The sequence below is a fragment of the Lonchura striata genome, chromosome 13, assembly GCF_050655825.1.
Source record: "Lonchura striata isolate lonStrDom1 chromosome 13, ASM5065582v1, whole genome shotgun sequence".
In the NCBI taxonomy this organism is placed as follows: Eukaryota; Metazoa; Chordata; class Aves; order Passeriformes; family Estrildidae; genus Lonchura; species Lonchura striata.
Window position 1 is genome coordinate 15,715,708 of NC_140715.1, and position 24,845 is coordinate 15,740,552.

The 24,845-nt window shown below is 41.9% G+C and overlaps 1 protein-coding gene across 7 annotated transcripts in view; it reads left to right on the forward strand.

Moving 5' to 3' along the window:
• Window positions 1–24,845, forward strand: part of SGCD (sarcoglycan delta) — a 316,371-nt gene that overhangs the window by 25,934 nt on the left and 265,592 nt on the right. For 6 of the 7 annotated variants that reach the window (XM_021552248.3, XM_021552246.3, XM_077786667.2 and 3 more), the window contains one exon: window positions 15,179–15,300. The exons of the other annotated variant lie outside the window; for it this stretch is intronic. The gene's annotated coding sequence lies outside the window, so the exon portion shown is untranslated. The remainder of the gene's footprint in view (window positions 1–15,178; window positions 15,301–24,845) is intronic. 7 annotated transcript variants of the gene reach the window in all.

Here is a 24,845-nt window from a genome sequence, read left to right on the forward strand (position 1 = left end):
AGGTTTTGTACAGAGTGGAAATTCCCTGATCTGGGTGAAGCAGGTGCAGCCAAAATAGGTGTTCTTGTCCCACCACTGGTCCCATCTTTCATCCTGTCCTGTTTTCCTGCAGAAGACAGGAGCTTCCTTCTCTGTATCCTGTTGCTGCTGGATGTCCAGAAAGGTCCTGGGTGCATTCCCTGCTGCAGCTCCTGCTGCAGTTCCCTCAAATCACACCATCAGTGTCTTGCTCAATCAAACCAGAACAGTTAAAACATTTCAAAACATCTGTAGGAAGTCATTAGCATAGAAAAGACTTTTGCAAATGGAAGTCCCAAATGTTCTCAGCAGTGTTCTGACAGGCTGTCAGGAGCAGCGCGTCTCTGCTGGTCCCGGTGGGAAGGAGCTGCCTCTGGCACCCTGCACCAGCTGCTGCAGGCAGAGCCCCAGGGAGCCCAGCCTGGCTCTCAGCTCACACTGAGCCACCTTGGCCTCCTAACTTGCCCAGCAGCCGAGTTCCAGCTAATTGAATTGCTGCTCAGGGGAGGTTTTTCCCCATGTGATGATGTTGATACCAATTTTTGCCCATGCCAGTGTCTGCGCTGCTTTGCTTTTTGTTTGAGTGATATGAACCTACAGTCTTTCATTATGTGCTCTAATGGAAACTGTGGGAACTCAAAATGTCCCTCAGACATTTTTGGAGGTTCCAGGTCCAGGTCAGAAGCATTTGAGACCCCGGCAGGCAGCTGGAAACAGCTGTGATTTTGGGTTTGAACCATGGAATGATTTACCAACCTCGCAGGAAGAACAAGAAGTCACAAAAGTTTAGATATTATAGTAGAAGTAGTTACAGAGTAGAGGGAAGAATTTTTAGTGCTGTACAGGGGGGTTTTAATGCTTGTACAGGGGGGTTTTAGTTTTGTACATGGGGGTCAGAGGTTTTAAGATGGAGGGATCTGGGCCTGTCCTGCCCTCCCTCTTTCTTCTTCCTCACCTCCATGTTCTTGGTGATGTTGGCACTCCCAGGTTGGTTCAGAGTAGAAAAACACCATTTAATATAGGTAATAGGCATTGGGGAAAAACTGTAAACATGTAACACGTAATATATCATATAAGAGATAGCAGCAGCCCTGGGCAGGGAGAGAAGAAGCAGTGGGGAGTCAGAGAGGATGTCAGGGTGTGTGTGTGCCTCTGCCTGAGCTGTGAGCAAACCACAGCAGCCCCAGAAGAAAATCTTTTAGATAACTTGCAATAAGCAACCATGAGACTGGACAACAAGAGACTGCTGAGTTTTCTTTGGCAGCACGGGTTGGAGAAGTTTTTCCACCACACAGAGCCACTCCACAACCTAGGGTGGTCTTCAACAGGAAGCTTTTGATGATAGTGAACTGGTCTCTGGGGTTTTGCCTCTACTGTTCATATGTTTGTTGGTGCCTGTAGTCTGTACCAGAGAATTACCTGGCCCAAAGTGAATTTGAGGGTGACCTGGAGCACAACTGAAACTGCAAGCTTCAAGTTGCCTGCCCTGACTTGTTTGACTGGGATCAGAATACTTTAGTATTCAATTTATATCTTTATTTTTACTCAGGTGTTGCTGATACCTCTTGTTGCTTTCAGAAGCATCAGCTTAATTTTTTATGTTGTAGCTGGTAGGGAATAAGCACAGGAACTAGTGGAACAGTTGTTCTATTTGGAATGTGAAGGGCTTCATCTCAAAATTTGATGTATAAGCTGTATTTGACTTATCTATATACTTTAGTATTAAAATTTGTTTTCTTATTTGAATAGGTTTATGATTGGTCTATTGGGAAGGCTGTGCTTGTTGATTAAAAACCAAAAAAAGCAAAATTATGTATTTTCTTCTCAAAGTAATGCTTATCATTTTTAAAGTTAACATTTAAAGCTCCTGAAAGTTAACAAAATGGGCAGAGGTTAAATAAAGTGAATTGCTCTGCTTTAACTTCAGGGAAAATGTGCTGCAGTGGGAATTCCAGTATTCCACCACAGGTAGGGATTTGTAGGTCCAACCCTGTTGACATTAATGGGAGCTAAGGAAGCAAATCCTCTGCTCATAGATGGAGAAAATGGAGCTCTTAATTGAAACTGCTGCTCAGCAATGCAAATGGTTATTTTCAGCTCTCCTGAGCAAGAATGTGAGCACTTCTGTGTTTGGGAATACTTTTTAATACTACTCAGCTGTGTTGGTGCTCTGATTGTGACTCCTGCTTGGGCTGAAGAGTTAAATTAAATGCATTTGGGATTCTCTGTGTCATCTGATCCATATGAGGAGATACCACATTAATTATCCTGTGCTGCATCAAAGGAACTTCTGACTTGTGAGTGATGGACTGACTGAAACTCCACAGTGCTGCTGTGTGGGACTGTATCCCAGATAACCTCCTGCTGCCCTGAAGCCATCCCCTCTGAAAGTATTTCATGGCTTCTTGAAGCAGTTGTGTTGCTGGAGTAAAGACTTGGGAAGTGATGGTTGTGAAAAATGTCAAATTGTCTCGCATGGACATTCCTTTACATGTAACAGTGATTTGTCAGGGATTCTTGCTTAATTAAAGCTTTAATTAACTTAGATCAAGCATAACTATTATATTATTTTAAAAATTTAAGAGGATTAAGACTAAAAATACTGATGGCTCAGGTGTTCTTTGGCTGAAAAGCCAACAGTTAATGTGATTTGTCGTTGTGAGCTGCACTTGTCTCATACGAATTATTTTTGGTCTTTCATTCTCTGTAACATTGTAGGTTTTGGCAGGATTTTGTCCTTTGAGATATTTCTGCATTAAATAATGTATTCCATTATAACCAATAGTTTTGTAGCTTGGTTAATAGTTGATTTGTGGATTAGGCAAGAGGTAAATTCAGGAAATATATATGAGGCATGGTATAAAGTCAGAACTTGTGGAAAATGTTACTCTGTTTTTGAGATCTATGCTTCAAAGCTTTTGCATTAAACCTTTATGCCTCTCCCCAGTCCAGAAAAAATACTTCATGTCTGGGGAGGTTTTTTTGTTCTGTTTTGTTTTTTTCTGAGTAATTCTCTTTACTGTCTGCATTTCAGTGATAAAAGCTATATTCAGTGCTAGGTTGTCAGTCCCTTGAAGTCACTAATAAATCATTTCTCTTAAATATCTGCTTGATTACTTCATGGTCATGCTAAGACTGAATTCTGTAATCATAAAAACATTATATGTTTCTGAGAAGAGCAGTGGCAACAAAATGTGCTGCTGGATCTTCTCTTCAGGGCTTGATGATGCTGTGAGGAGCTGGTTCAGAGGAAGGAAAGGGAAAACAAATGAATATGATATTTGCATCCTTAACAGTCTGTTTTTCTTTCTTATTAAACAAGAAAAGTCAAATGTTAGTTGAGGTATTATGATATTATCGTGTATTTTCTACCTAACTTGCAAATTAAAGTGATGCTGTTGTTCTCTTAACCTCTTTTGAAGAAGCTGTGTTTGGAAATGTGGGTTATTAAAAGCTCAGAAAGTAATCAAACAACCCAGACAAGTGTTTTGGCACACTTGGGTTCCCTGGATTTTATTAACAGTAGTTGTTACCTAGCATTTCAAGTCAAAATTATATTTATCTTGGAATTTCTGATTATGGACTAACTTGGCAGGTAATGGTTCGACTAGATCATCTTAAGGATCTTTTGCCACATAAAGGATTTTGTACCTGTTTCAAATGAGACCCTCTTAAAACATTTTTCCTGTGAGATGGAAGGCAAACAGCAGTAGGTCTGGAGAAGCATTTGGCCCACTATAGCCTGTGCTGTTTTTCTTAAAAAAAAAAAAAAAAAAAATCCTTGTAACATGCAAGGAAAGCATCAGCATAGTCATCTTGTACCTTTTTTCATTTGAACACATTTATGCAGCCATGTCTGGGCAATGAGGCTTGGGTGGATAGGAGAAATTATAAATGTATATCTCAGGGAAGCCTTGAAATGTGAGAGGATGGAAGAGGCACCAGGTGTGTTGGGAGAAAGAAAATGCAGTTGAAACTCATTTTGGAATTTACACCAGTGCCATCACACCTGAAAAAAGAAATTCCTTGTGCTGTGTGCTTGCTCCTCGGGCTGTGCCTCTCTGAAGAGGCATCTGGCAGAGTGGGCATGGTCTGTGTGTCTGTGCAGGTCCTGCTGAACCACTGGCATAGCAACAATATTGAGAGCCTCAGCAATGTGGATGGCTCAGATGGATTTCCTGCCTGGAGAAGTCTGAGAGAAGAGTGCAGCAGGTTATCTGTTTTATCTCCAAGCCATACTTATTTCCTGTATGGAAGTGTATTTCATAATCTTCAGCTGAAGTGTGAAGTAAAACTGCTCCTACAGTTGGTTAAAAATAAATGGTTGTTTATTATCATCATCACTGCACTAGGGCTGAGTGGTCAACATTTCTGGGAAATAATGTTTGGTTAAAAAAACCCTCTCCTTGAATGTGTTGAAGAGCAAAAGCCTTAGTATGTCTGTACTCAATACCAAATCAAGCAGATCAAACTATTCCTTCTTCTGTTTATCATTGAACTTGTATCTGTGTTTCTATAAATTAAACAAGTTGTTCTTGTCTAATCATTGGTGCACACAGGGACCAGCTGTTCTTCCTCATCTTAATCACTTTACACATTTGATGGTGGTTCTTTCATGCTTTCCTGGGTTTCTCTTTTTTATACTGCTCGTTTAGTTGTTTTATTTAACATGAGCATTCCATTTAGCATGTTGGTGTGTTTGGAATGCCTTCTACTGTGCTTTCTGTGGTTTGACTCTGTTTAATGAGCAGTACATAAAATTGAACACTCTGTGCTGCCCAAAGTTGCCTGAGTGCTTAGGAGATGAAACATGAAACATGGCTTAGATGACTCCTATGTAGTGTTTGTGGTAGTAGCACTTAAAAAAGGAGTGTGATCCTAAGCACTGCTAAGGATTTGAGACACTGCAAAGACACAATATTGCACATCTCCAGGCAGGAGAGGGTCTCCAGAAATTTAAATCTCAGGTGGGAGGTTGGATATGTCTTTTAAATCCAAGCACCCGTATATTTTATACAATACAGACCAGAAAAGTCACTGGGCAGTTCACTTGGTAGGTTTTTACAGAACACAGTATTCTAAAACACATCCACCCTCTGCTTAAACCAATCCCATGAAGAAACACTTCCAAAAGGAGCATTTGAAAAAAAGGGAAGGGGAAGACATCCCATCCTTGCAATTATTCAGTGCCTGTCTGTACCCTGTGGGGTGGCTCAGGACAGCTGGCAGTGTGTTAGCAACTACACTGATCATAAACGGAAGAGAAATGGACATTCTTGAGCCAAGAAGCATAACTGCAAGTATGTTTATTTTTGGAGGGATCATAATGCCAATTGGCAGAACAGACTTGGCTGGGTGAAGGGTCTGGTGCAGCTGTAATAAAGCACAAGGATACTGAATTTAGCAAAGGAGCAACAGGAGTTATCACTAGTGTTGTTGCTGGGGAGTACAGATGCAGTCTGGCATTTTATCAGTATAATCTTTGTTTCAACTTAATGAATAAAATTTAATATAGGGAGTCTCAAATAGCTGGTGCTGGATTTATACCCAGAGTGCAGGTACATTTAATTTCAGTAAGTACATTGTGCTCCTCCTCATTGTTTGTGTAATTTGAATGTTAACTGTTTATCCATCAGGTTTTGATCTTTCAGAGAATTTCTATGGCACAAATTATATGTTATGATATTTTCTTCCTGTGTAAGACTCTCCTTCAATAAAAACATGGGTTTTTGAGCTGCTGGTGAAATACCTGGATTTGTCAGATGGGCAGAATTTGTGCAGTAGCTCATATCAAAGACTGGAGTCATACTGTAAATTTTTATTCTTATGTTTTGTCAATAATTTGGACTTAACTGTGGCTAATGCAGCTCTGCACAGTGACAAGTGAAGACAGGATGGTGACATGCTGGCAGTGCTCTGTGCCATCCAGATGAACGGGCATGGCACGACTCACTGCCTGTGGGAGTTGCCATCTCTGGTGCTGGAAGGTGTTCCTGTGCAGGCTGGTTTAGGGGTGTATCTCTGGGATTAACTGGAAGGCAGCTCCAGTCGTGATGCACCTATCACAAGCTGAAAACTTGGCTCTGAACTGTTCCTTAAATCTATTTCCAAATTCGCAGTGGTTCTGCAAAGCTCTAAATCTCACTGATTTCCCTGGGTGCGCTTCTCTGCAAAATTTTGGGTGAGCTTGCTCCCTAAGTCAGTGGAGCTGAGCAGATTGCATGAGGATGAGACACCTGGCTGGATCCCTTCCAGAGCACGAGGGCTGAATCCTGGCAGAGTTTCCCTCGTCTTCACTGGGAAAGTGTTCAGGGAGTTTGCTGCAGTTCTGACCCATCCTTAAAAAGGACAGTCAGAAACAGAGGGAGTCTGCTCACACACTGGAATCCCAAGCAGAACAGCTGCTCTCTCCTAAAGAAAGGAGAATTGCAGACCCTGAAGGCAGAGTGGCAGTCTTTAGGAAGGATAACCAGCTTTTGTGTTCGCCATCATCAGCCCAGAGGGGAGCAGTTTTTGCAGTTCACCTCCACTTCAGCCACTAGGTATCAATGTATGGATTTAATTGTAGTTCAGTTGATGAGAACATTAACTGAAGAGCCTGTAGGTACAGCTCACACATTTCAGGTTGAAAGAGCACATTTTGTAAAATTTCCACCTAGCTGTTCCTACCTGGCAAGTTCTATAAAAATATTTTTAGACTCTTAAAGACTTCACAGTCCTCTTCATATGTGAGAACACTTCTTTAAACAGACCATTTTCCTAATGATGGCTACTTTATGGCACTCTGCTTTCAGTTCCAAATGGCTCAAAAAATGCATTTTAACTGCATTTCATATGTTTTAAATTCATTATTGATATATTTAAGCATTCTGGAAAAAGACAGAAGTACAGATAGGGAAGAGAAAAAAAGCACCTAGTAATGAAGCATCCCTGTGAACCCAGTGACAGTACGTGGTGTCTGGTTTTGACCTCTTTTAACCCACATCCCTTTGCTTTTATCTTTCTTTTAGATTCTCCTCTTTTCTTCAGTAAAGCTCATCACAGGAAAAGCTTTGGAAGAAATCTCTTTTGTAATGCATATCTTTGAGTGGAGGGCTGGGAGGGAAGTGGTGTGGGATGTGTGCCGTAGTGGACAATCAGCACTGGGTTTATACCAAGTTTACAATCCTTTTTAACCCTGTGACTGCTGGGTTTCAGAACTTGGTGTGTGTGGATGTCGTCTTTGTATTTAATAGCTCAGCGTGTGAGAGACTGGAAATCATGTGTATTGCTGATTATATTTATTTATGATTGTATGGTGGAGTACTTTTCCCAATGCAGTTACTGCTCTTTCTGTCATGCCTGTATCCATGACAAAGATTTTTGTTACCTTGTGCCCGTCCTTGTCCTGGTGCATGCTGAGAGATGCTCACTCCCTTTACAATGTCCATGGGAGAATTTTTGGAGAAGGGGCTTTGCCCAAAGCTGGCTACTGGTAAAGTCAAACCCCTTCCATTAGGGAATTCACTTGTGCTGGTGACTGTGGGGACAGAGGAAACCATGGCCAGAGAGCAAAGCTCCTCTAGTGAGCGAGTCCCTGCTTGCCCAGCAGATGTGCTGGATGCAGAGCTGTCCTTCAGCCTTTTGGCTCCACTGACAGTGTCCTGTGTTTGCAGCTTGGTCCAGGTGCAGCTGCTGCTTCTCCCAGAATCCAGTGACTGCTCAGGGATCAGTCCAGGAGGGAAGGAGGGAGGTCTGGTGCAGATTTAGGTCCCTGTGTAGATCCCAGCCCGAGGGGATCCCTCCTGCACCCCGTGTTCCACCAAGGTATTTTTGTTAGTGCTGTACTTTCATTCCCTCCCTTTTGGCGTGCTTAAATCAAATTAAAGGCAAGAGCAGAGTTCCAGCAGACTTCTGGTTTAGGTCTGGTCCTTTATCATTTGCAGTCTAAAATGCCCTGTAGGAAACTAATGCTTTATGGAGACCAACTGCAGTCCCATTTGCTACACAGATAATAATAAACCCTGAGATTAGTGAAGGCTCTTTTCTGAATTAAAATATCACTTTGGGGAAAAGCTGTCTTCACTTGCTATTGTGCACAGTCAGTGTCTTTTCCAGCTTGGATTGCTGCCAGAGCTCTGGCTTAGGACCTTCTCCTGACCCTTTACAGGTTCTTTTTAGTGTTGCTTGGTTGTGCATGAAGAAACTGCAGAGTGCTGTTTGGGGTGGGGGGTGGGATTAATAAATCCTTGAGCAAAAGTTTGGTTTAATGGGACAGTATTGAGAAATGGAATAATTCTTGAACTGTGGATTGCTTTCTTTTAAATGTGGCTGTGATAACTTGTTATGCTAAGAATTCCTTCCTCCCCCTCCTTTTTTGTTTAACATATTATAGATACTAAGCACAGTTTTCAAACCTAGACCCAGTTCAGTGTAACAATCCCATGGAGAAGTATTTGGCCTCTAAAAAAACCTTAAACCCCTCTTGTGCTGTTGTTAACTGGCTTCACCCCTCAGCTGCTTCCCTGGATCTTTACCCTGGGGCAATGCTGCAGTTCTGAAGCTAAGAGAACATTCAATATGTTTTTCCTTTCTAGAAGAGGTGTACCCATCCCTGACTGCACAGTCCCCGAATAATGCATGAAAGCTTATTTATTTGTGTTTAGGAAAGATCTCCCCTTCCCATTTGACATTGGTCTTATCCTTCCTCTTGCATGTGGCCCTTTTTCCTCTCCTCTGTCCTTTTTGTGCTCCTGGGCAGGACATACATTCACTTGCTTTTGGTAACTGAGGACTTTCCAAGCTTGGCTTGATACACATTTCAGTTTGGCTTGATACACATTTTTTCCATCTTAACCTGGTGTTGAGGGCACTGAACCACTGTGGTGGCACTGAGCAGCACAAGGGGGGCAGATATTCCCCTGCAGGGGAATGAGGGTGATTGAAGAGCATCCAACCAGTGAAAGTGGGAAAGGGTTGTGCCTGCAGGCACTGCCTCCACAGGAGATCTGTAATTTTCATTTTGGCCTCGAGACTAATGCACTGGTACATCCTGAGCATTAGATTGATAGGCTTCTTGGAGACCCACCTGCATTCCAGGATATGGAACCAGCACCTTTTCATTTAAGTGGCAGTCTTAGCTTCAGTGTGGATGAGGGGAGGCTGAGACTTTAGAGCCAAATAAGTTGGAGAAACTCTTTTTTAGTAGGCACAGAATTAGTTTGATTGATCATATTTGACACCAGTCAGGGAAGAGAGAGCTATTCAGGCTGAGAGAGCAAGACATTCCAAGTTGGTTTTCTCTTCTGTATTCTCTGAATATGATGAATATTTTTTCCCCTCAGCTGTCACAGTCTTCTAATAAATGCTTTCCCTCCATTAAATTTTTAAAAATGAGATTCTCTCTGTAACAAAATCCACAGTTTAAAAATAACTTCTGTGATGTACTTTTATGGTGGCAATTTCAAAGCCTGTGGAGATGGTGCTAGAAGATGCTTCTAATCTAATAATGAAATGTGTATAGCACACATGGAGAAGAGTAGCTGGAATCAGCTTATTTTTCTTTTCTTGTTTTCTTGCTTCTTCAGCTATTTCTGGTATCTTCCCCTTTTAATTGCAGGACAAGGCTGAGGAATGTAGAATTATAGCTGTCAGAAGAACTAGAAGAAAAGGTCTGTTTCTATAATCTTGCGGCTTCTTCTGTTTCAGAAGCCTGCTGGAATCACTGCACCCTCATTTCAGAAAAGAACAGCATAGTCTGCTTCATCTCTAACTGCTGTCAACTGTTTAAGCTTTCCTTTCCCAGCCCTCACTCAGAATATGCTTTCAGCTCAGCCAGGGGTGTTGCTACTAACTGATGAACAAACCTGAATACTGAACGTGGCGAACGATTGACGTTTTTAGAGGTAATCATAGAAACTCTTTATCCAGCAGCTGCTGAGGCTGCTCTGGATGCTGATACCCCATCTGATGCCAGCAGTGAAGAGCCTGTACTGTGTCAGTTTGAGACAAGTGGCTGTAAAATGGCAAAAAAGAAGTTTGATTTTCACGACACTGTCATCATTTGTGTCGAGCACGCTTTCTTGTCTGGGAGACTAACTGAAGACACATTCCTGCTAATACTTGCACATTCAAAGTGATGTAGTTTAAAAAATTCCTCTTGCACAAAGCTTAAAATACCACATTTGTAAAAAACTGTCCAACCAGTTGAACAAATTGCATCAACTATTTTTTTTTTATTTTTATTTTTTTTTATTTTCCCATTTTGATGTATTTCTGGAGAAAGAAATATGGCAGGTAACTGCTTTGGCACAGAGGGTAGGGCTTTGTGGGCAACTTCTAATATTTGGGATGAGCAAAAAGGCCATTGCTGCATTTAGAAAGGCAATTCATTTAAGGGGAATTAAGCTCCTAACCCAGTTTGTTTCTCTGGAAACACACTCTTATTTCAGAAGCTTTTCTCAATGCCTGCAGTGCAGGCTCTGCTGTGGCTGTCACCATTCTGTGCTCTGCTGACCACAGCACTGACACCTGGCCTCTGGTCCTGTTTTCTTGACCCAGATCTAGCCCTTTACTTTTTGAATAATTCAATGTATCTACTAGATGTAGATGTTGAATTTTCTCATGCTCCCATCTGCAGGAATGGCAGAATCGAGTGGAGGAGTCCAGACTCTTAAATCCCAGTACTTTCTAGGGTGGCTATTTCCCCCTTATTGTCATTCTGATGAAAACTACCCTGTTTTGAGAAACAGATTGATTAGCCACCCTCTTCCAGTATTGTGTAATCCCTTCATCTGTATTAACTTTCATCTGCTGAGAAGTTTGAAAAGTATTTTGCTGTAGTGACTGGAGTTGGTGGTAGGACACAGGAGTGTTTTAAGTGAAGTTCCAAGTGGTTTTTCACCTTTCTTAGAGCTTTGCTGGATGGGAGGGCTGAGGGTCTTTAAGGAAGCAGATGCATTTTAAAGTGCCCCATTTTTACTTTTGAAAGTGTTTCAGTAAAGCAGTGGGCTGTACATCTATTAATAACATTCTTACATGGAAACGAGTGCTCAGTTACACCTCAGACAGGACAGATCACCTTTTTTTGAGGTTTGCTGCCTCTTGTGAACTCTGACACAATCTGATTTAATTTGTATCAGCAAAGACTTTCAGTGTTAATTACATTAACTCTAGGGACCAGAAACTTTGAGGTTGTTACTATTTTCAGTAGTATTTATGAGCTTAAATGCCCAGAAGGAGCTCAAGTACAAATCCCATGAACCCCCCCAATGAAAAAAACCAATATCAAAACTGTAAAGCCTTGTTATTTGCATTCTAGAAAATGTTCCTTTTGCTGTACTTCTACACATGTCCTAAGCTATTTTTACATGTAAAATTGAGTGCTTTAGTAAAGTCTCCATGTGACAAAAAAATCCCCAAACCAAAACAAAAACCAAAGAGTTAATCCTAGACATCAGTGTAACAAATCTGAAGGATTAATACATATTTCTGAATTTCAAGCATTATAATTCAACATTTGTAGTTTATTTCATACTTTTTTTCCTGGCCAGACTGAGCATTTTTATTCAACAGCTACTCTCAGAGTAGGATTTGCTGAGCACTTTCAATAATAGTTGACACTATTTTATTTCTGCCCTGGTGTTCTGGGACCAATCTTGGTGTTGGAGGCCACATCTTCCCGGAATTTTATACAAGAAGCAACAGAAAAGACCATTTATCTAACAGAGCCACGGCTTCACTGCCAACTTAAAAAGAAGAGCCAACAGATTCTAACTTGGATTAAAAGTCAGCTGCGAACAGAGGCAAATATTCCCGTAGGCACAGGGCATCTCTCTGAAGAGAAATTGTTGAAAATGCAAATGGCTTCAGGAGTTCAGTGTGATTGCTTCGTGTTTCACAGGCACTGTGGTTTCGTGTGCCCCAGGTCAGCTCTCAGGAGAGGAACAGCCAAGACTTCTGATTTCTGGAAGACCCACGGCAGCTTTTCACATGCCATCTTCAAACTCCTCCTGCTTGCTTTGCAGGCAGAGTCACTCTTGTGAAGGATTCCTTCAGGGCCCTGGATAACAGATGCGAGCACGACCCCCTCGTGCAGCCTGACAGCACAGGGCAAATATTAGAGAAGAAGAAAGGCAACTTTTTTTTTTATTATTATTATTATTTTTTTCTCCAAGCTCAGAGCTGTCACATTAGCTCTTCCAGTTGTGAAGGCATCCTTGACAGGACATCACATCTTAATAATGCCAAACATCATCTTCACCATCGCTCTTAAAAGTAGGCAGGGGCTCATAATCAGTTCAGACTCCATTGGGAGGCCATCAGCTGGATTAGGAACAATTGACCTTTCAGGAAGAGCTGTACAATTAGAGGAAAGCTAGATAAAAGTACAGACAAGATAGAGTGGAATTGGAAAGCAGCATATTTGTATCAGATAAGAACAGGAGGGTGGCTGGGATATAGGTTCTCCTTCAGGTAGAGAAAATGCATCTGAAATCTATTTTTCAGGAGGTGGGTTCACCACAACTGTATGCCTAGAAGAGTGTGATAAAATTAATGACTGCACTCCTTCAGTTTGATGATAAATCCATGTGCCAGTGGAGAAACCAGTCACATACATGCCATACCATTAAACTCCTTCTCCCCCTTCTTCCCTCTGGCTTGACTTGGCAAAACAGTCTCCTGTGTCCCTGCTGCACATCCAAGGCAGTCCAGAAGTTCACAGAAGCTCACTTAAAATTGTTACTGCATTTTGTGCCTCCTGTTTGCCTCTCATTTCTTGCTCAGGGCATAGCAAATGAGGATAGATTTAAGGAGCATGAGGAGATCAGAGTGAAAGCACAGGAAGCTGAAATTTGTAGTCTCCAGCTGTGAGAGACTCTCGGGTTTGGCACAATGTAAAGGCCAAAAATGCTGTGACCTGAGCAGGGGCCATTGATTTCTTTCAGAGGCTGTTGTGGTCCTGGGCTAGAAAGGGGAAAGGCAGGAGAAGCAAACGGCAGCAGAGTCTTCCTGATAGGAAAGAGTGATTCCACCAGCAGTACTTAATGAGCAGAAAAATCATTGATTAGCTTAGTGTAGTGGGCAGACTAGAGAAGAAAAGCTCTTGAAGTGAGACCTAGAGCAAACTGTTTGCAAGATACCATTAAAGTCTGTCTGTTTTTTGATCCTAAACTTGAAGAAAGTAAAAGAAAGGGATAGTTTGAACCAGTGGTCTGATGCTTTGAACGATTTCAAGTTGAAGTGGAGGGGTGGAGGGGCACAGATGGAGAGAGGTACACAAATACTATTCATGACATTTTATCTCAAAATGTCAAATGCTAAAGCTCTGGAAATATGCTTACATGGTAGATGCAGCACTGCATAATTGAAGCCATGTGAGAGTTAAGGAAATCTGTACTTTCTGGCCTTTATTTGTTTAAAAATAAAAGCTTTGTCAACACTGTATGTACTGCTGAGTACATATGGCACTAAATCTCAATGCAAAGTGCTGAGGTTTCAGGGATTGAGCAGGGATGTTCCCTATGGCACCTTTCCTTTTGATCTCAGAGACTGACCTTTGGCAGCCTTTGCCCTTTCTGTCCTGTCCTTTCCTGAATTTCTGGGTACAAGCACTGATGCCATTTTACTCTGAAACAAGGGAATATATGTGTTGAGTTGGTATGTGTAAAAAATGGTGAAAACACTCGTGTTGAGTTGGCACATGTAAAAAATGGTGAAAACACTCATGTCTTGAGTTGGTATATGTAAAAAATGGTGAAAATGCTTGTGTTCTTAGTTGGTATATGTTAAAAATGGTGAAAATGCTCATCTTTATCACTGAGGAAACGTGCATCACTGAGTGTTGAAATGTTGAACCAAGAATTCTGGAAGGGTCCTAGCTCAACAATCTCTCCCAGAGACAAATGAGTCTTTTGCTTCTTCAGCTCTTTGGTACCCCACAAAAATGTGCCCACATTTCTACAGGAGTGCCCTTGAGAGGGTCTGGCCTGGAAACTGGTTCTGGATATTCCCCACCCACTCATGTTTCCCCAGGACTTACTGACCCCTGCTCCACTCTTGGTCAGAAACTCCCCTCCAGAAATGTTGCTGGGCTGTCGGCAGAAATCCCACACAGGAGGAGCAAACGTGGGACACGCTTCCCTGGTGTTGGAGGAGAGCCTGTGTGTGTCAGCTGCATTAGAAAGATTCTTCCAGAACAGTTCATCCATCCGTAAAGTTGCCCCTATAATTCTGCCAGGGCTGAGGAGCTCAGGGAGATCTGCTGGCAGCAGCACCAGCAGCTCTTTCCTCCACCCAATTTTTGCAAGGTGCTGGAGGTCAGAGAGGAGCAGATAGGTAATTTGCTTGTCTGAACCAGTTCTTCTGCCTTGTTTAGTGCAGCTGGAAAGTTTTTGTGCTGTGAACTGAACTTCCTGGGACAAAATATTGATACTGCAGAGTGTAAATGGGAGAACTCATCTCCGCATCATGCAATTTGCCTTATGTAGATAAAGGTGGGGAGAAAACTTGTTACAGGCGCTCCCCTTCGGAAGCTTTTCAGCATTATAAGTCACAGGTACACTTTGCAGTGGGCTTTTCTGGTTGTTTACCTTTAGATAATTGCACACCACGGGCTATTTTTTCCCTCTCTTTTGAGGAAAGTACAGTGGGAGTTAGTTTGGTTTCTTTGAATTCAACCTTTGTCAGCTTTGGAGGAAAAAAATACATTTTCTCTTAGTCAAAGTAAATTAGGTGTATTCATTATAGCAACTCAGAGGATTAAGCACAATTACTGTGGGTTTTTTTCCTCAAGATAATGATTTAATTGCTTTGATTTTGTTCATATCCTGAGGAAAAAAAAATGATAGTAGAAGAAAATGCCTTTAACTATTCTTTTCCACGCAGTTTGTATTTCTGTATGCCTGGCAGAACTTGCCTTATGCTGACCTTGTCTTTCTAGTACTCTACTTAGAAATTTCACTTCCTAAAGTTTTACGGCTTTGTGTGTGTTTGCAGGTGTAGGGGTGTATGTGTACATGCCAACATACAAAAATAAAACACATTATGCAAATGTACATAAATATATGTTTACATAAAAATATTTGTATGTATGTGTGTTTGTCTATATATGTACACGCACATATAAAAAAATAAATGCTAGCTTTCCCTTTAACTTTGAAAGTGTTTTGTTTTCTTTCAGCTCCAGCAAACTGGATTGAATTACAACTGAATTGAATGCACTTCTACAGCACCTTCCCTCAGGGATCTGAACCAATTTTCTCACCATTGCTAAATGCTGAACTTCCCCTGTACCCTCACAGAGTAAGTAGGATGCTGCTGTCTGTGCTCTAGGGTAGGAAAATTAGGAAAAGTGTTGAATGCAACGTACTGGAAAAGAAAGTGATAAGATATTTAGCTCTTGGTTTTGAATATTATGTGTGTTCACACAGTTGTACTTTCCTGGGGAAGTGAAGCCTTGCAACATCTAACTTTAATATGGGAAAAGGAAGGGCAGTGTTCACCCCTGTAGCAGTGTAGCTTTGTGTTTGGTCAGTGCTGGGCACAGCTTTGGGATGGAGTAGGAAGGAACAGTAAAAGATGTTTTTGAGAAGTGTGGAGTGGATTTCTGACTTGACCTCTGATCTGTTTTAGCTTGACCAGTCACACTGTGGGCTTCAGCTTCTGCAAGAAGCCATTTATAAATCAGTTTAGAGAGGAAAGGAGAAGAAAACAGCTGCAGTTCTCAGGTGCTTGTCCATTGTAATCCCTGGCCAAGGCCAAGGGCGCTGCTGCCCTGCTGAAAGTGAGGAAACTCTGCTCCTATGTCGGATCTGATGCAAAGGGTTCAATGTTTGGTGACAGGGACAGAAGATTTGCCTCCTAGAATTTTTTTTGCTCAGTTTCTTGTGCGGCCATTCTGTGTGTTTAACAAACAAAAGGAAGAGTATGACAATATTCACTATCCTTTGGTGATTCCTCAGTGGCTGTGTTCCTAATAAACTGTAAAAAGAAAGCTGACTGCAGGAAGGTTGGTGGCTAGGTTAATATACACTGTAGTGGAGTCATTTAAAATAATCCAAGCAAAGAAAGGAGATTTATATAAAAGTACATTTCCATTACTTGTGCCTCTGGCACAGTAATGTCTCATCTAGCATAGCAAAAAGCTAACAACATTATTCTTGTTTCTCTTTGTAGGCTCCATAGCCTTTAGTACTGCTATCCTTTGTTAATTTTCGAAAGACTAGTTGTTAATTAAGAGACACATTTGACTCAAAGGCAAGTCTTGACTGAAAAGAGCTCAGACAACGTGGCAGGAGTCTTGTGTTTTGGGGTTTTAAAATTATTTTTAAAACAACATCTAATTTTGAGCATGTCAAGATCCTGTTAAAATTTTGATGAGTGGGATCCAAGTTCCCATCAATGTCTTCATGGCAATGGCATTTGATCTCTTTTTCTTAGCTGGAACAGTGGGACAGGTCTAATATTTGGAGGGGTGAAAGAAGTCCACTTTAAAGCAAGGAAAGTAGACTACAAGTACAGTTAGGTTTTTGTTTCCTTCCTCCCCTTTTTGTCCCCAGAAGACTCAAGATCAGTCATTGAACACCACAGGTATGGCATCACATTTAAACCCACTTTCTTTCACATTTTTTGTCAGGGCTTAGCACCTGGTGAGCACAAAAGTAGAGTTACCACTTAGCAAAGTCTGGCTATTTGATTTGGTACTGAAATAGAAGCAGCTTTATTCTAAAGATCAATCCCAAAGAGCCAAGACTAAAGTGTTTTGTATTCCCATTACTTTGGATGGAAATTTTTCCTTACTAAGGAGTTTGGCATTGGGATTGCTTAGAGAGCCAGCCACTCCTTTTATGTAGGTCCATTAATTTCCATTCTGCTAAATGTGTATTCCTAATTGCAATAAGTCAATGTACCTAAAGAGATCAGAGAAAGGAACTGATCCAGAAGGGGGGAAAACATGTTACTGTGTGCTTTGAAGCTGTGAGATTGAGTGACCACATCATCTTGGCTGTGACTTTGAGGTGGGTAAAGTGAATGTATGGCTTTTAAGAGATACATGGTATAATTAGTGATTGATCAGGGCCCTTTGTTTTGCATAACTTTCAATTCTGCAGTCAAGGCTTGTGTGTATAATGAATGGTTTTTATTTTCTTTCTTCTGCAACTTACCTTTGCTGACTGCACCTCTTTGCTCCCTGATGTGTGTAAGCTCTAATAAATTGAGGAGTTTAGGCAGACAGTTCCTTAGGCAAGAGCTCTCCCTTGGCTGGTGATGCTGGTGAGACCTGCCTAGACTATAAAAGGCTCAGAAAAGGGGACAAGCTTTTGGCTGGAAGGCATAAGGGAAGTGGAACAACTTTTACATCCCTCCTTCATCTCTTTTCTTGGATATTTAATTGGCATTAGGAAACAGAGCAGGTCATTGGATTAATAAACAAAAAAAGTGCTGTTTGAGTCAGAGATACCCTCAGGAATTCTCCTGTTGGAGAACATCATACTGATGTTATGAATTCCAAGATATTTAGTGTTTTTTAGAAATACCTTAGCTGTCAGAGTGGTGTGATAAAGCAAAGATCTGAGCTGTCATCCTAGAAAAAATGCTTGCCCACATATTTGGGGAGAACAGCCTGAAGATGTGAAGCTTTGGATTTGAGTGCACAAAGAAAGCTTACCAAGTAAATATAAAGACCCCCACAGCTTTCATTCCTGTGGTTTTACTGCCTTGTATAAATATCCAGAAAGTACTGGCTTATAATTTTGTGTTTATTAAGAAAATATATCTTTTACCAGCTCCTGCTTTCTTGCTCTCAAAAGCCTGCTTGACTCATACTTAATGCCCTAATATTGCAGGTCAGATGAGAGATCCTGTGTAACACAGTCTACTGTCATTTCCCAGGCAGTATCTGCATCAAGCCCACAGCTTTCAGTTGACTGGAGAACTTGGCTTTTTTTTCCTGGAGTTACCTAGAGACTTGTGCCTTGAAAACATGGTCAACATGCTTCTCTCTTTTGTTTGTTTCTCCCCCTTCCCATTTTTTAGTGTTGTCTACTGGCAAGAGCCTGTGACTTGAAGAGGAAAGGGTCAGAGAGCTGAGAATTGCTGCACTCCATATCCTCACAGAATTACCAGCTCTGTGCTCATGGGAGGAAGAATTATGATGCTCCCTTCATCTTTACAGAGAAGAGAGTATCCACATAGAACCAGAAAATGGTTTGGGCTGAATTGGATCTTAAAGGTCATCTTATTCCAACTCCCATGCCATGGGCAGGGCACCTCCCACTATCCCAGGTTGCTCCAAGCCCTCTCCAACCTGGCCTTGGACCCTTCCAGAGCTGGGGCAGCCACAGCTTCCCTGGGCACGCTGTGCCAGTGCCTGTGAACCCTCACATGGAAGGATTACTTCCTTTTCAGCTAAAGCTGTCCTCCTTTACAAGCCATTACACCTTGTTCCATACTATTTGCCCTTTTCTAAGGTCTCCCTCCAGCTCTCTGAATCCCTTTAGGCACTGGAAGGGGCTTAAAGGTCTCCCCAGAGCTTTCTCTTCTCCAGGCTGAAAACCTCAACTCTCTCAGGCTGTTTTCACAGCAGAGGTGCTCCAGCCCTGTGAGCATCTTCGTGGCCTCCTCTGGACTGACCCCAGCAGGTCCATGTCCTCCTGTGTGCACGAGTGACTGTTTGGAACAGGACAGATGAGTTAAAGTTTCTATTCTGTTCCACATGTTATTTTTAATATGCCATCAAAAAAATCAGATTAACAACCAAATAGAGTAGAGGGAAGGCAGTAGCAAAAATTAGAACCTGGCGGTTGAGTCTGTCACAACATTCCTGCCTTTTTCTCCTGCTGTACAGGGAAGGGAAAACACTCTTTGTCCATAGGAGATGAGGTGAGAAAGGATGGGCTTCAATTGTAGCAAGTGAGATTTACTTTCGTGACAAAAACTTTCTAGGATTAAATATACCATTAGGTTGCTTATGGGGGTTGTAGCAACTCCATCCTTGCAGGTCTTTAAGATGTTAGAAAAACATCTGTCAGGAATGATATCTGTAGAGCTGCTCCTGCTGTGGGGCATGGAGATGGACCAGATAACCTCTGGAGATTCCTCTCAGCCCTGTTTTCTATGAGCTCTAATCCAGGACTTTTCATTACTCATCCCTTGAAGCCCCAAAGGTGACAGGACTATCACACTTCATTTTTACCCTTACACAATCTTTTTTGCTGGGTGATTTCTACTCATTCAGTGGTCTGGCTTTAGTTACATTTGTCATATGATTCCCTTACAGCCTCTATGTATTAATTTTTTTTTTTTCAGTCCATGCCCTTTAGGCCTTATGTCTCTGTTTTTTAAATGGATCTCACTAAATTGGAAACTTTCTGAAAGAAAAAGTTACTGAAAACTTATATTTTTTTTTTAACCTGAGATTTCAAATTAGACAAAATGAGTTAAAGCTGTTGTTAACTATAATGTCATGTTCAGTGTTGCAGCAGACACAGGAATAGGAACTGCTGGTTTTGCCTTGTTGAAGTGAGATAAATGAGAACAGGAGCAGATGAATGAGGTGCCCAGGACAGAGGCTATTCTGCTTGTTTGTCCAGGGCTTGGTGCAGTGTGGCCCTGAGCTGTGAGTGAAGAGCTGCTCTAATAACTTTATTTATGGTGGGAAGCGCTCAAGGGACCAGGTACATGTGTACAGTGTGCACGAGGTGCTGCTGTAGGGTGTTAAATAACTAAGGTTTGTGCTTTGAAGTGATAATGTTGTGACTTAGAGGTGATTTAAAAACACAGTGAATTAAAAGATAACCAAACCAGTGTGATCCTGTAAGTGCTGGGTTTTAATTCAGGAAATCATAGTGGCAGTAGATACCCTGCACAGTCCCCGCTCTCTAACACAGCTGGGCATTTCACAAGCTGGTGTGAAACAGGAGATTCCCATTCTATTTGCCCTTTTTCATCTCTTCCTGACATGGAATTCAACTCATTCTGTTATTGGTGTGTGATGATTTTTAAGTGGTTTCCTTGCAGGTTTGTTTTAGGGTTTTCTCAGCTCTCAAATTTGTATTGGTAAAGTGGAAGATCTCACAGTAAAAACGAAGGTGTTGGGCTCGAGGTAAACAAAGGTCCTGTTTTATTTTATTGTAGTTTTCCAATTGAGCTCCAGGGTGCCTTGATCTGTGAAAGAGCTGTGCTAATTCTGCCTGTGGCTGGGTGCAATTGCTCCATCCAAAGCTGGGCAGATGAAGGTGTTTGGAGCAGTCCCTGCTGCAGGGACTGTCCCACTCCCTGCTCTGTGTTTGGAGAGAAGGTCCAAGCAACTCCAAACCTGCTCAGGACACCGTGCTCCTTTCCACAACTGCCCACATCTTCCTTGGCCCTTTTGTTGGCCGCCTTCATCTTCCTCCGTGGCTTAAACTGTCAGTCAGAAGATGAGAAATCCCTGGGGGCGTTCTGCATAGGGTAGTGATTCACTTGGATGTTTTACATTCCCCTGAATATTTGATGTCCTTAAATGACTGTGAATTTGTAGCAGGGGAGCAGAGGGGCAGTGCCATGTGGGGTGTGACAGGCACAGAGCTGCCTTGGGACACCCGTGCTGGTCTCTGCTACATGCTGCAGGGTTTTCAAGTTTAACTTGCGTAATAATATTTAAATCATCACATCAACCCTTCCCCCTCTTGACTTTTAATAAAGTTTCCTAATCCAGTTATGTTATTTTTCTGAGGACCTGACTTTTTATAACTAATTATTTTGTGCTCAGCTGTATGTTCTGAATTCTGTTTGCTTCATGGCTGGATTTGATTCATTCTATTTAATTATGCACTTTTAATGTAAAAAAGGAGGAGAAAGCTCAGTTTGGTCTCTCTGAGCTGCAGGAGTTGATGGGTTTGCTTCAATCTGCCCGCTCCCTCTAAAGGCTCTGGAACCCATGGACCCCTTTAGCAAAGTTATGAATGCAGAATTGGAAAAGCTTGTCTTTATGGAAACTTTGAATTTTTTTCAAGGGGTGACCAGAGCTGCTGTGTTACAGAACTGTCGAATACCCTGTGTACAGAAGCCCTGTCATCTGAATTTCAAAGTCAGTCATATTTTGAGAGCCTTGCCCTTTTCATCCTATCTGGTCTGTGGGGGTGTTGCTGTGGCCAAGCCCTGTTTGGTCATGTAAAAGCAGCCTGCCAGGCCTCCTTTGCCAGGGACTTTGAGTTTAAATATATTTCAGGCCTTTAAAAAGGTCACTCAAGGCTGCCAGCCAGAACCTGTGTCTTAATTCGGCGCTGTTAGAATCAGAGAAAAATTAAATCCGCAATCTCAGGCTGGAGGGCAGGGAGCTGTGGAATTATCAGAGGCTTTATAAACTGCAGAATATGCTCGTGTTGCAGATTTCTGCTGTGGTCTGAGGCAGGCAGGAGGGTCCCTGGGCAGGGAAGGCTGCTCAGCACTGCTGTAAGCTTTGGGCTCCAGCAGTGAGGGTCTGATTGCTGCTCTGGGGCCCGAAGCAGCTGCTTGCTTTCGCTTGCTGGGAAGGCAGGATCACATTTTTACCCATTTTTACCCTAGCTGTTAGGTGGTGTATCTTTCCTGGTGATTTATACCTGGCTGTTCAGGCTACCCACTGCTGTATATTTGGGTTTTTGCTCTGCAGCAAGGCAAAGGGGAAGCAGGAGTTGTGTGGAGCTTTGGGGTCTGGATTAGGGATTATTGCACTGCTGGCTGTGCCTGGTGGGAGGGGGAAAAGCTGAATTTGAGGTCTCAGTGGCCCATTCCCACCCTCTGCTGATGATCCCAAAGAAGGGTCCCCAGTTTCTCTTACTCTGTATCGCCTGATATACTTAACTGCCCTACTGAAAAATTTGTGTGGACTCCTACTAGACTAATAGTTTTGTTTCTCTTTAATTCCTCCCTGTAATCCTTCCGTTTGTTCTCTTATTTGTAGTCTAACACGGGTTCTTTTAAGAGTGGAAGGAGCTGACATCAGCAGTTTGAAGAGCCAAATAAAAGATTTCTTATAACAGTAATCAGCCTGGCTGATTTCCCAGCAGCATCCTGGCCTGCCAGGGTGTGGAACAGCAGCACTAGGGACCTAGTCTCTTTTTCCACAGTTGGGCCTAATTTAATAATACTTTGTTGAATTGCATTGCAAGTTTGATTCTGAGTTTTGACTGGTATCTTGGAACATGGGTTTTTTTTTTTTTTTTTTTTGTGATCTGGGTAATTTTATATTTGTTTCATATTATTGTAACAGGAGGGAGTGAATTTTGTTAGCATCTTTACCAAATAATTGGATGAATGTGAAAGGCAGCTTTAATGTGATTTCTCATTGATTATTGTCATATAAAAGTTCTGTGATTTGAAGAGTAATAACTTTGTGCTCACTTGCCATCTTATAAGTAGGTCTTAGCTTTAATCTTGTAGGTTTTCAAAATTGAATCAGCAGAAATTGCAGAAAGTATGTTTACATTCACTTGCTATCTTACTAATGGATCTCAGCATTAATCTCTCTGATTTTCCAAATTGTTTCAGCAAAAATGATGTCACCAGGATTTGATTAAAGCATTCTGTTTCATCTTAGTTCTTTTCTAATGTGTTAAAATTTCATATGCCAATGCAAAAAAATTTAACAATCTTAACCTCTTACTAGATGCTTATTTCCTAAAGTACTTTGAAAGCTTTGTGTTAAGGTTACTGGGTTTTTTTAAAATTAAAATCTTGGCTGCTAGTAAGACACACTTGTCAATTTGTAGCTAATTGCTGCATTAGTTCTGAAGTTATAAATCAAGTTAGAAAGTAAATTTGGTGTCTTGTACTATGCAGCAAAGAATAGTTGTTAGAGTTGGAATGCTATCTACTAATTCACTTGCCTCCTTTTAGCTAATCACTACATTTATTCATGTCTTGCATTTTGACTGGATGATCTCCATCTTGATACAATAATGGCTGGAATGCCTTTTCCCCCTCCTGAAGGCTGTTTTCTGTGGAACAGGTATTTGTCCCATACAAGAGGCACGTGAGTAAATAAACGTTTAGGGCAAGCAGCTAGGACTATTAATTTATTTTTATTATTCTTTTTTTGTTTAGATTTCTGCAAGGGTTTCTTTTTGTTTGATTTTTGTAATCTCTTTTCTTCTTGAATAATGCAAGGAGCATTAGTAAGAGAAAAGCTAACTGGAATGTGATTTTTTTTTTTTTATAAAGTTATATACAGCCCTAAAATTACAGTCTCAGGTGAGGTAGTGCATCAGTATATTTTGACTGAAAAACAAGGAAAAAACCATATTTACATCTCAATTTAGAGTGAAGCACCACAAGTCCCTTCTACTGCTGTACATGTACAGGGCTCCCCAAATCACCTCTTTAAATCCTTCCTCCTGAAATCGCAGCTCTGTGGGTGCCTCCTGTGCTGTCAGTGGGCTGCAAGCACCAGTGCCAGGGTCCCCTCTCTTGGAGGGGATTACAGGATCCAAGTTGGATAGCACTGCAGTATAACATGGTACTATTTTAGGAACATCTCAGTTTTTCGCAGAGGGAAAATCGGTGGTAGGTGAGCTGCTTAGAAGGGCTTTTTGCACAGCAGAGGCTGAAAAATGTCTGAGAATTTTTGTAAGAAACACAAGCTGTGTTTTGCATGCAGGCAGCAGCACCACCCCTGATGCTGTAAATTTTTGAAGTCCAATGCTCCCCAGAGCCCAGGTGTGCCTTCAGCTGGCTCTGCTGTTGCCAGAGCAGAAACCAATGAAACTGCCAAATCGCAAGGGAGACTTGAGGAGATTTCCAGGAGCACCTGCCACATTTCATGTCTCCCAGGCAGTCACGCTGTGGGAATGGTGCAGGCTGAGTGCCTGTGCCTCGCTGCTGCTGGCTTTGCACAGAGCTGGAGCTGCCTGCCCTGCATCCCCTCCTGGGAGACATCCCCCTCCAGTTCCCTTCAGAGCCTCTCTGCTGCCCTGGAACTCTGCTTTGGCTTTCCTCATCACCCTGAGTTTTGCTCCTCCGTTAGCAAGCTGAACAAGGAGAACAACAATATAATTGGGTGAAATGTTCCTAAATTAGCATTTCAATTCTTGCAATAGGCGTGTAAGAGAGGGGTGGGCACTGACACCTCTTATAAATGAGAATTTATTCAGCCAGATTAAAAATAAAAAAAATAATTTTATTAGCGGTCAAATTCTATCTAGCCAGCTACGGAAAAAGACAGAGCCGAGCCCAGGAATCGGCCCTGGGTGTGCAACAAGGAGTCAGCCTCAGGAGAGGTTTTCCTCTATGCTCACACCTCCATCCTGGCCCAGGTGGTTTTTATAGGGAAAATTCCGCCTGAGGCCAAGATTTCAGCAATCAGTCTTTTCTTCTATTCAGAGTCTATAGGTTAATAAGATTTTCTTTTTTTGGTGATGAGGAGGAATAATTCAGTGTCCGGAGTAAGTCACATGGATCTGTCTGAGGATTTCCATGAGATCCATCTCGGGCCATTCATGCAATGATCAGCACCGATGGATCAACACCTGGATTCTTGATGGTCAGCACCTGGAGTCCAGCCATGGCCCATCTGGCAAGCCACATCCTTTTACTTGTAAATTAGTTTCCAATATACACCCAGTCTTGCCTGTAGAGGGGGGAGGAACTAATACAAACAGGTATAATCTAACAAGTATCCAATATTACATATTTCATATAAGGAATGGCACAAATTATATTTACTACACATAACACACCTGAGGGGGTGTGTGACAGAGAGGAGCACGGAATGGGAGCAAGGTCAGGTGAAGCTACAATGATTTAAGCGCATGCTTTCAAAAGCAAATGATCATTTTGGAGGTAAAATTTACCACTTAGGCTAAAAGTTAATGTGAGCTCTTGCAAGC